Source organism: Chanos chanos, chromosome 1 (genome assembly GCF_902362185.1).
Source record: "Chanos chanos chromosome 1, fChaCha1.1, whole genome shotgun sequence".
NCBI lineage: Eukaryota > Metazoa > Chordata > Actinopteri > Gonorynchiformes > Chanidae > Chanos > Chanos chanos.
Window position 1 is genome coordinate 25,211,164 of NC_044495.1, and position 10,411 is coordinate 25,221,574.

Sequence of the window (10,411 nt, forward strand, 5' to 3'; positions counted from 1 at the left end):
ATTCTTACCCTAGTTTAATACTGAATACATAGCTGATCTTATAATTATTTTATGGTCAGTAATAATTATTGTCTCAAAGACAGAGGTACTAAGTGATAATTTCCAGCTTTTGATACAGTGGCAGTGAGCTCAACTTATTAATATGTCAGACAATGAGCTAACCAGTTAGCATACCAGGAACCTAAATTAGTAATTAGTAAGTGAATTTGCTCAATATTACTCATCAGGCTAGAGCAGCTAAACGTCAGTGGAGGGGACAAATGTGTTTGAGTGAACAAGGATGTCCCCTAGTGGACGTGTCTTATACATGAGCAACTGCTGCAGGATGCATGTGTGTTGTCCTAAATTTAAAAAAACCTGTCATATTCTCTTGCATCTTCTCTCTCTCTCTCTCTTGTCAGGAAGACCAAGGGGAAGCAAACATTCTTTAAATTTGTTTGTTCTGAAGTTCTCTGAGAAAGCATTCTTATTAGAGGCATGTAATGTGTGGTGACCATGGTGATTGTTAATTAATTTTGTGTGTGTGTGTGTGTGTGTGTGTGTGTGTGTGTGTGTGTGTGACATTTCTGCAAAGTTTTTATAGCGATGTTTCTTTATGACCAAGGTCTGACTCAGATACTATCCTGCAGACACCGGTTGCTAAGCAACCCATTAACGTGACCATGATACATGGACTGAACCTTATGCCATTGTTAAAACTCAAGGCTAAAATGTGTCATTGTTTTCACACTGGTGATTTTTTCCCTTTTTCTTTTTTGACGCAGTCCAAATGCATTACGTAACAAACTTCATTTTAAAAATAAAAACAAATGCAGTCATGTTTCTTAAAGTGTTTTTATGACATTTCTCTGTTACTTCTGTCTGTATCACTATTTCTGTTGTAAAACATGACTTTTATTAGAAAAAGTGAAATCACAGTGGAGAGGATGTAATGAGTAATGAGTGTGCTGTTGTATTCCTGAATAAGTCTCCTGGGTTGACAGCACACACAGCTAGCAAAGGGTTAATGGTTACACAGCTGTGTTGAGAGAAAATGACATCATGAGGGGAAAGGCAGTTAGAGAGGGGGAAATGAACAGTGGGTTTAAAAGAGAGGTTCATCAGAGACAGAGCCATATAGATGAGACGAATTCATCTATGTTAATGAAGGATAAATATTTCATACTGTGTGAAGAAACAGCACCTAAACAGACAGAGGGAGATGAAACAAGGAAGAGTGAGAGAGTGAGTGAGCAAGAGAGAGAGAGGGAGAGAGGGAGAGGGAGAGAGAGAGAGGCAGAGAGAGAGAGAGGCAGAGAGAGAGAGAGAGAGAGAGCGAGAGAGAGGAGGGGAGGATACAGGGGAAACGACAGAGAGATAATCAGTGGCAGTCTACAAGAGCATTAGGTGTCAGCATTCTGAGGGACAGACTCCAGATATTCTTCCAGGTAAATACTATAATGCTCCATGTATGTGTGTGTGTGTGTGTGTGTGCGTCTGTGTGACCTCTTTCTGTTGTTGTAGAACTGATGATTCAATATTTTGTGTCAAGCTTTTTTTGTGGTTTAAGAGATGAAAATGGAGAGAGGAGGGAAAGAGGACAGTGAAAGATAATCATTCAGTGGCAGATCAGAAATGAATTGAGCCCTGCAGTTACCAAAAGAGGATTAGAGAGATAGAGTATAATGTCCTCAGCTGTTTCAGAATAAGCTGTGAGAGACAGGAGACGGGCGTTCTTACTTGTGTACGTGTCTCTGTGCTTCCTGCAGGATGAAGTGACTGCTGCAGTACGGCGTGTGTGTGTGCGGAGCCTGAGGTTCCTTGCTGGTCTGTGTGTATGTGCGTGTTTGTGCGTCTGCCTCTTCGTCTTTCGTCAACTGCCCTGCTGCATTGGCGAGAGGTTGGATATCTTTGAACCCCCCCCCCCCCTCCTTCCTATCTCCCTCGTCTATAACCCCATCTCCGCGGCAACCATGGACTGCGGGCTGCGTCTGCCTCCGGTCATTGAGGAGGTCATGGACCCTGCAGGTGGGTGGATGTCAGATCCTTGTTTATTTGTTTACAGTAATGCCACAACACATTAAAATCATTGTTTGTTTGTTGTTCAAGCATTTGTTTTTCTCTCATGGTCTCCCTTGCTCTCTCTCATTATGTTGGCCGCTCTGAGGTTAATGAATAGGATTAAACTTGAATCTGTCTCAGTCTTTGTTGTGTCTGGAGAGAGGGAGAGAGGGAGAGAGAGAGAGACAGACAGACTGTCAGGCTGTTCACAACCACAGTGTTTTGACATATTTCATGGAGCTGACTTGAAGCAGATTGACTTTGGTGATGTTCCAGGCTGAATGAAGACTATAACCCTCCGTTTTAAAATGTTAACCATTGTCTTGACATGTCTACAAAACCCCCTGAATCCTGACAGCAGGGCAAGACCACCTTCCGTCTCTGCCTTATGTACAAGTGAAAAGTCTCGTTTATCTGGTGAGTTCTGAGACTCACAGTATGGTTCTGGTGGGAGAGTGGATACCTCTGGGACAAATGGCTATTTGTGTCTGTACTGTGTGTGGGAAATGGGTGTGATACACTGGGGTGTGTCAATATGTTTCCATTGATAAATTTAGCCCAGTGTTTCTTGCAGAACCAGCTGGATATCTGCATTTGATAAGAATTAAGTGGATTACAAAGAAGAGCACCCTTTGATGCAGTTTAATCAGAGGAAGGAAATATTCAGGGACGCAAAGGATGGTGTTGATGATGAGGATGATGATGACATTGTGATGTGAGTTTGTGATTGTTATTACCTGCTAAGCAGGATGTGTTTCTTAACATTAAAATGAGTCTTTGATCCTAAGACTCCTATTCTCTTTGAAGGTTCGTGTTCCTACCCCCCCCCCCCCCCTTTCTCCTGTCTATCTTGATTACCCTACAACCCTACGGTTAGAAGGAGTCTGATTTTTGACTAATTTCTCACAGATTTTGTGCTTATAGGAGCAGAATCATGTGGCCATAAAAAGATGTGAAAGGGGAGATAACTGCATCCCTTTTCCTAATTTCTGCCTCGAAAGGGTTAAACTCCCTCAAAGACTGTGTGCTGTCTAGGAAATTTGCTGTGGGCTGCAGCTCCTACACACACACACACATCAATCAACTGATCAATCAGTGCCTCCCATGGCTGTCTGTGTGCCTGTGCAGTTGGCTGTAAGTGCTATAACTGAACTGACAGCTGAGTACATGACTCTTCTTCACTGGCTATATCTGTATCACCTCCTCTCTCTCCACCACCTCTTTAGTGCCAACACACACACACTGCAGCAGCAGAAATAACATATGCACTCAAAACCCACACCATCAGGTGCTTGCCAAACCCTTTTTTGTAACTCCAGTCACGACTTGTTTCTTTCTCTCTCTCTCTCTCCCCCTAATTACCTTATTACCCTATTGTTAGGATTGAAATCAGAAAACACAAATAGATTAGGGTTGTAGATGAAGTTTGTGCCTCACACAGACAATGCACGTTAGCTTCGTTCAGGCAGTTTTATGGTGGACTACCTTTAAAAAAAAAATTACACTTTCAATAACTGACCACTGATTGTTTTATATATGTGGCTGTGTATCATTCCATTGCTTCATCCCACCCCTCACCATCACGGTTGGTACTTTTTTTATTTTAAGGGTGCAATTAAAGACCATTTCTGAAGTTACAATCTGTTTTACTTAACATATTTGATCTCACTTTGCCCGTATCATTTTTATCTCCTTGCATGTTTAGGGGCATTGTACCAAACTTACCATCTCCTCAGTTCGACAAAACAACAATCATTATGCAGAATTACTCATTCTATTTTTACTAATATGAGACTCAGTGTTACTAACAATGTGGTTCTTACTCAGCCCTGCACAATGGTCACGGATAAGAGGGGATTTCAGACATATTTTATAATTTATTGTTTATATTTTGATGGTGTTTCATTCGGTAGCTGTCCTTGGATTGGACCCTTTCATCCTTTAGCTTTGTTATGTGTGACTTGCTGAAGTTATCTGGCGCAGTTCTCTTCTATTTCTTTGGGTCTGTATTTCAGTGCACTGTGCATCTCGAAAATGGACTGTCTACAAATGCCTCATGCTTAGCTGCTGCATGGTCTGATGATGACAGGCATATTACTTCAGTAAAACAGAGCGCTCTCTCTCTCTCTCTCTCTCTCTCTCTCTCTCTCTCTCTCTCTCTCTCTCTCTCTCTCCCTGTCTCTCGCTCGTCTGTAAACAGAGTTTCAAGAGTTTACCACCCCTGATCTCTGACCCGAGAGCAAAAACAGCCCTAACAGGGTATGCTTGGCTTTCCTTCCTGCTGTCCCTACTCTCTTCCTCTGGATTTCCCCTGTCACTCACTTCCTCTTGTTTTAAAATGTGTGCAGGGTCCTAGAATGTGCTGGAAAACCTGGCAGGTTCACAATGTTCTCACAGGGGCATATACAGTGAGTCCAGTTTTTTTTTTTTTCCCTAAATGTTGCACCAATAACTGTATGCACACATGCGCTAGTGTCGTGTGCACAACATTTTCACACCCTGCGAGTGAGCTCCACATAGAACCACCGAACGCTGTGACATTTTTCCTTTTCTTCTGTAGTTTGGAGACTGCTCCACTGTTGTTTGTGCCTTGTTTTCTGGTCCTGTAGTTCTGATCCTGTGTGCTGCGCTTCTCTCAATCCCTAATAGACCATTTGTTCTGCTTTGTGTTAGTCAGCTGTCTAATCGGGATTAAACTGATATAAGAGAACTACAACTTTGTGCTCTACTTTTTGTCTGCCTGAGCGGTCACCTCAAGTTTAGCCATTGAAAGACTGAGCATAGATGATATTCTACTGAAACACAAGCTAGCTGTTATGTGTCATATCCAGTGATAATATTATTAATTTTCAAAATGTTTTGTATCCAGGCAAGTTTATCTTATTTTTCTTATTTGAAGTATTACTTATCTAATGGTAGTGTTTTTTTTTTTTTTTTCTTTATTGATTATGAGAATACTGGACAAGCCGCAGTACTCTGGGATAAACCGGCATGTTTTGTTTGGGGAAATTGGAGTGCTACACTCATTGGGATGTGAAGATTCCATCCAGAGCTTTAGGGGATTGGAGGGGCTCTGTAACCACGGAAACAAAGTGTGTGTGTCAGACACACTTTTTTTCCCCCTTTGCGTCCCTAGACCCTTGTCCTTGTATGCGCATAGAGAGAGTTTTAGGATGATGGAGGGGGAAAAAAGCAGGATGAGCGAAGCCAGAAAATAAACTGTTGTCTTCTTCTTCGGGAAAAGTGAGTGATATTTATAATCTCAATGGTGATCACATCTCCTTGTGTCCTTCCCTCTCCTTTCTTTTCTTCCTCTCTTTTTTTCTCCTTCTCTCACATCTCTCCTTTCACAGCTTTTAAAGGAAGGCCAGAATGGAGGTGATATGAATAATACATGCTCTTCTACACTGCACCAGAAATCTGACACGCATTCACACACATACGTCTTTCTCTTTCTCTCTCCCAAACACACACACACGCACACACACACACACACACACACACACACACACACACACACACACACACTGTTTTATTTCACACTCAGTCTTAGGTAATTTTAAACAATTATAACTCTTCCCAGTAAATCACAGATTTGTGATGTTTAATAAGGATTCTACATTCCACAGTGTCAGTGCAAGATTATGCCCTATTAAATGTCTACAGTGCCATTAGCAATTCTAACGATGGAATATAATGTGGACCTATGGATTAAAAGTTAACTTAGGTTTTTTTTCCAATTAAGAGGTAGAAAGGATGTTTTTGTAGAAAAATTACATATTTGTAATACATTTTTTCCCTTCCCCTCTCTCTCTCCTTCTTTCTTTCTTTCTTTCTTTCTTTCTTTCTTTCTTTCTTTCTTTCTTTCTTTCTTTCTTTCTTTCTTTCTTTCATATTAAGATATTAGTGAACCTTGATGAGATATCTGTGTGCTGCAGTGATGTGTGTAAGCCGCCTGGACATTTAATCTATACTGAGACAGAGAAGAAGAGGGTGAGGAAATAGAGGAGGAGAAAGGAGAGTAGAGAGCATGTAGAAAAGAAAGGTTAATGAAAAGAGGTGGGGATGAGGAGTGGATGGCAGTGACAGGGAAGATGTTAATGAGATAAAAGGTGAAGAAAAGGGAGGACAAAATGGACTTGAAAGAATAAGCTCTTCAAGCCTGTGACGGCTCTTGGATATTCCTCTAATGTGAGACTGCATCCATCTCTGGACACCCCTTTTCTCTCTCTCTCTCTCTCTCTCTCTCTCTCTCTCTCTCTCTCTCTCTCTCTCTCTCTCTCTCTCTCTCTCTCCGTGTCCTGTAGAAGGATTGTATGAAGTGAATTTTGAGAGGAGTGAGAAAGGAGTGCACAAAAGAATAGGTGCTAAGGGGGTGTCTGTTTTTTTTAGTATGTTCCTCACATTTCAAACAATTTCACCTCCTCAGTCTCTTTTGGCACTGTGTTTATTATTCCTGCATCACATTCTCTGTCCTCTCCTCTCCTTTCCTCTCCTCTCTGCTCTTTAATGCGGTGATCAAAATTATGACATAGCAAATTATGACACACTCACCATAGCTGCATACGGCAGTAATAACACTCACTCTTTCTTAACCCACTCCTTTGTTTCTTTTACACTTTTCCTTCTTTCTCACTTGCACACACAAGCACTCATACGTGGTCCCCAGCCAGTTTTTGTTCCACTGCTTCAGACAGACACACACACACACACGCACACACCGATTACTCCATTGTTTTAGCGCCATGAGCAGTTCCATCATTAAACCATTTAAAAAACGTTACTTACATAGAGACTTTCAGAGTGTGGGTGAGCATTGTGAGTGTGGGAGTGTGTGTTTGTATGGTATTGCCAGTATACACTGATGTAGAAAGTGGATTCACAGCAGAAGGAGATAGAAAAAGCAAGAAAGAGGTAAAAAGAAGGGAGCGAGCATATTACGCTCTAATGTGTTTGGACAGTATCGTCTCTTGTGGGCAGGAAGAGACTCTGGATTGCTGTCTTTTTTGTGTGTGTATATGTATGTGTGTGTGTGTGTGTGTATGTGTGTGCTATGAGTTCAAACAGACAGGTCATTTTCTTCCATTTCCCAACCCCTCATATTTCTGTCTATTTTCATCACCACTGCCAACATTATTTACGGTGAGGCACATTTAAACCAGCTCAGTGTGGGGTCCTCTCAGAGGTGCCACAGTCTGTCCCTGTTTTTAGAAGCACCTTACACAACACAGCATTAGTAGTGCAGCAAAATAAGACAAAATGACTTGGTTAGAACAGACCCTGTAACATGGTAAATTTGCATTTAGACTCTTAAAAAGCATATCACTTTGACAGCTTCATTTCTCCAACTGACTGATTGATTGATTGATTGATTGATTGATTGATTGATTGATTGATTGATTGATTGATTGACTGATTGATTGACTGACTGACTGACTGACTGACTGACTGACTCACTGACTGACTCACTGGCTGATTGATTGATTGATTGATTGATTGATTGATTGATTGTGTGTACCTGTCTTCTGCATTGGAAACATAAAGTGTTTCCAATGCAGGCCAGTAAGAAAGGGCTTATAAAAACAAAGCTTTTTGTATCACCTCTTGGATGTTGATCAACTATGGGTTTAACTGTGTATGTGTGTCAGAGACAGAGAGAGGGTAACAGAGTTTGTGCCAGTGGTTAAAATGTGCTTCTCTCTGATGCACTGTGAAGCAGTGACTCATCCTGTGTACCCCTCCTCATTCTCAGGCAGCAGCGGCTATGATTGGTTGAACGCATGATGGACTTTGATGTGGAATGAAAGACCAGTAGTTGCCATAGCAAAAAGAGAACAAAATGAAAGACAGAAGGACATGCCAGAGGAAACGATAATGTAGTGATTGCTGAATCCTCATGTAAGAAGAGACTATTAGTATAAGAAACATCATTGGCTACCTGCCATCAACATCAGCCAATAATACAGTTACAAACATCCTGCCCTGTGGGATGTTTGACTCGGTACTAAGGTGTGTGTGTGTGTGTGTATGTGTGTGTGTGTGTGTGTGCGTGCGTGTGCGTGTGCGTGTGCGTGTGTGTGTGTGTGAGCTCCAGTGCTGTCTCGTGTCAGTGCTCCAGTGAAGTCTGATTATACAACCAAAGAGCTGCTGCAGTTTTTAGGTATATTGGATAGAATTTGTCCTGCCATCTGACCTTTGGGAGCAATCCTCTTTGGCTCTCCCAGTTAGAGTTAATATTACATGGTCCCTGATGGAGATAAAACGCCTGTAACCCTCTACCTTTATTCATTAGACTTTAATTAGTGAGAGATCTTTCTGATGTCAACACTCTACTTCATCTGCAGAATTGGGAGCATTTTTGACCCTGCAGTTATAGTCTAATAAAGGAAAAAGCATGATAGCTATTACATTCTCTCCCTATCCTTTAACAATTAGTGATAGATAAACCTCATTCCGGCTTTAAGTGTGTCATCACTTTTCCGGGGGACTAATCTAATTTTACAGTGCAATTTGTGCCCCAAGCTTTCACATCGGTTTTTAATCTCCTTAGACTGAGTGCACACCTAATATCTACACCAGTCCACGAGAACTTAATCAGTACAGTTACTGTCTACTATCAAAACAAGGCAACACAAATTGCTTTGTACTGTACAAATGTAACCCCGTTAAAGAAATGTGTGGACAAACTAGATGTGATTGTAAATGTTCAACATTTTCCAAAGAGAATATTATCTATCACAGACAGGGCCCAGGTTAGTGAGAATGCAGTGAGACGACTACCACTCGTTCCATTCATGTTGAGATTCACGTTGGATGCTGAAAGAATGAAAGAGATGATTACATATGATCATCTGACCATAATTCATTTCTCTCTGAGGTAGCAGGAGTAGTAGCTTTGGCAGTTAGGTGTCACTGTCACCTCAATGGTTCTTATGATCCTTATTAGAGTGTTTGAGTGCTACACCATAAGAAATGATAAGGAATGAATCCTGACTCTGCCTCTGTGATGATCTGTTGCTGGATATAGTATAAAGAGTAGGAGAGACGTCGACACACAATTCACTGGACACCATCAATTCTCTCTCTAATCCTATGCATTCAAAGCTGTATCTAGACTACACTGTTCTGTGTGTGTGTGTGAGTGTTGTTAAGAAGTTGCATCTATGTGTGTGTTACCCACAAGTAATAATCTTCTTGGCAAGTTCAATCAGTAATACATCATACTAGCTTTGTACTTTAGGCCATGGAAGAAGTGTGTGTGTGTGTGTGTGTGTGTGTGTGTGTGTGTGTGTGTGTGTGTGTGTGTGTGTGTGTGTGTGTGTGCGAGTTCGTGTGGCACACACTTCATTTTGTATCATTTTGTACTACTGACATTTCATATTTCTTATGTGACTGTTCTTTGATTGAAAATGAAAATGTCTCAGTACACAACACACAGTAAAGCTTTAGTGTCGATCATTCACCTGGACTGGCACAGTGAGAGTCAGGTTTCAGTAATCCACCAAAGGCCTGATGACTAAGAGGATCAGAAGGGACAACGGTCTATTAAGGTGAGACCTTGTTTATTTCTGTTTGTTGTCCTGCTTCAGCAAGGCCAGTGTGTGATGTCAAAGCAAGTCAAGGGACTTCCACTACACACCACACATAGTGTAATTCACAGCTTAATAAACATTAATAGATTGGGATCCATACACATCACTGGCCTACCTTATCTCACTCCACTCATCATTTACTGAGAGATATCCTTCAAAAATCTCATGCAACATAACCCAGAAGTCAATAAGACACATTAGAAAACAATATAGTTTACAACACAGCCTACACAGCAACACAGTACAATACAGTAACGCCACACACATCACACAACCACATCAAATACAGAGTAACACAGGCCAACTTGAGCCTAACAGAAATCTTACTCATCAACCAAAGTATTATACTTAACAACTCTTGCAAGCCTGTTTGGTTTCAGCTCTCTGCTTTGCCAGAGAAAAGGAGAGAGGAATAGAGAGATGGAATGAGGGGGTAGAGAGACTGTGTCAATACTTCAGAATTATATCATTTTGTTATTGTTGTGAAAAAGCCAACTTGTTACTCTTTCAAATGTTTTTTTTAAAAAGTCAGCTCCATAGAAATTCTTAATGATTCTTTCTCTGGATTTTAAGAATGCATATTCTCCTGCATCTAAAAAAAAGTACAAAACTAATTATGTCTCTATGAACAATCTGTGAAACAGCCTTTGTTAACAATTCATCTGTTACCACAGTCATTACGTCACTATAGTTTCAATGCATGTCTAACAACTACAGATCAGTTCTAACCATTTTCCCCCTGTTGTTTCAAGTATTCCCTCATTCCTCCATCCTTCCTC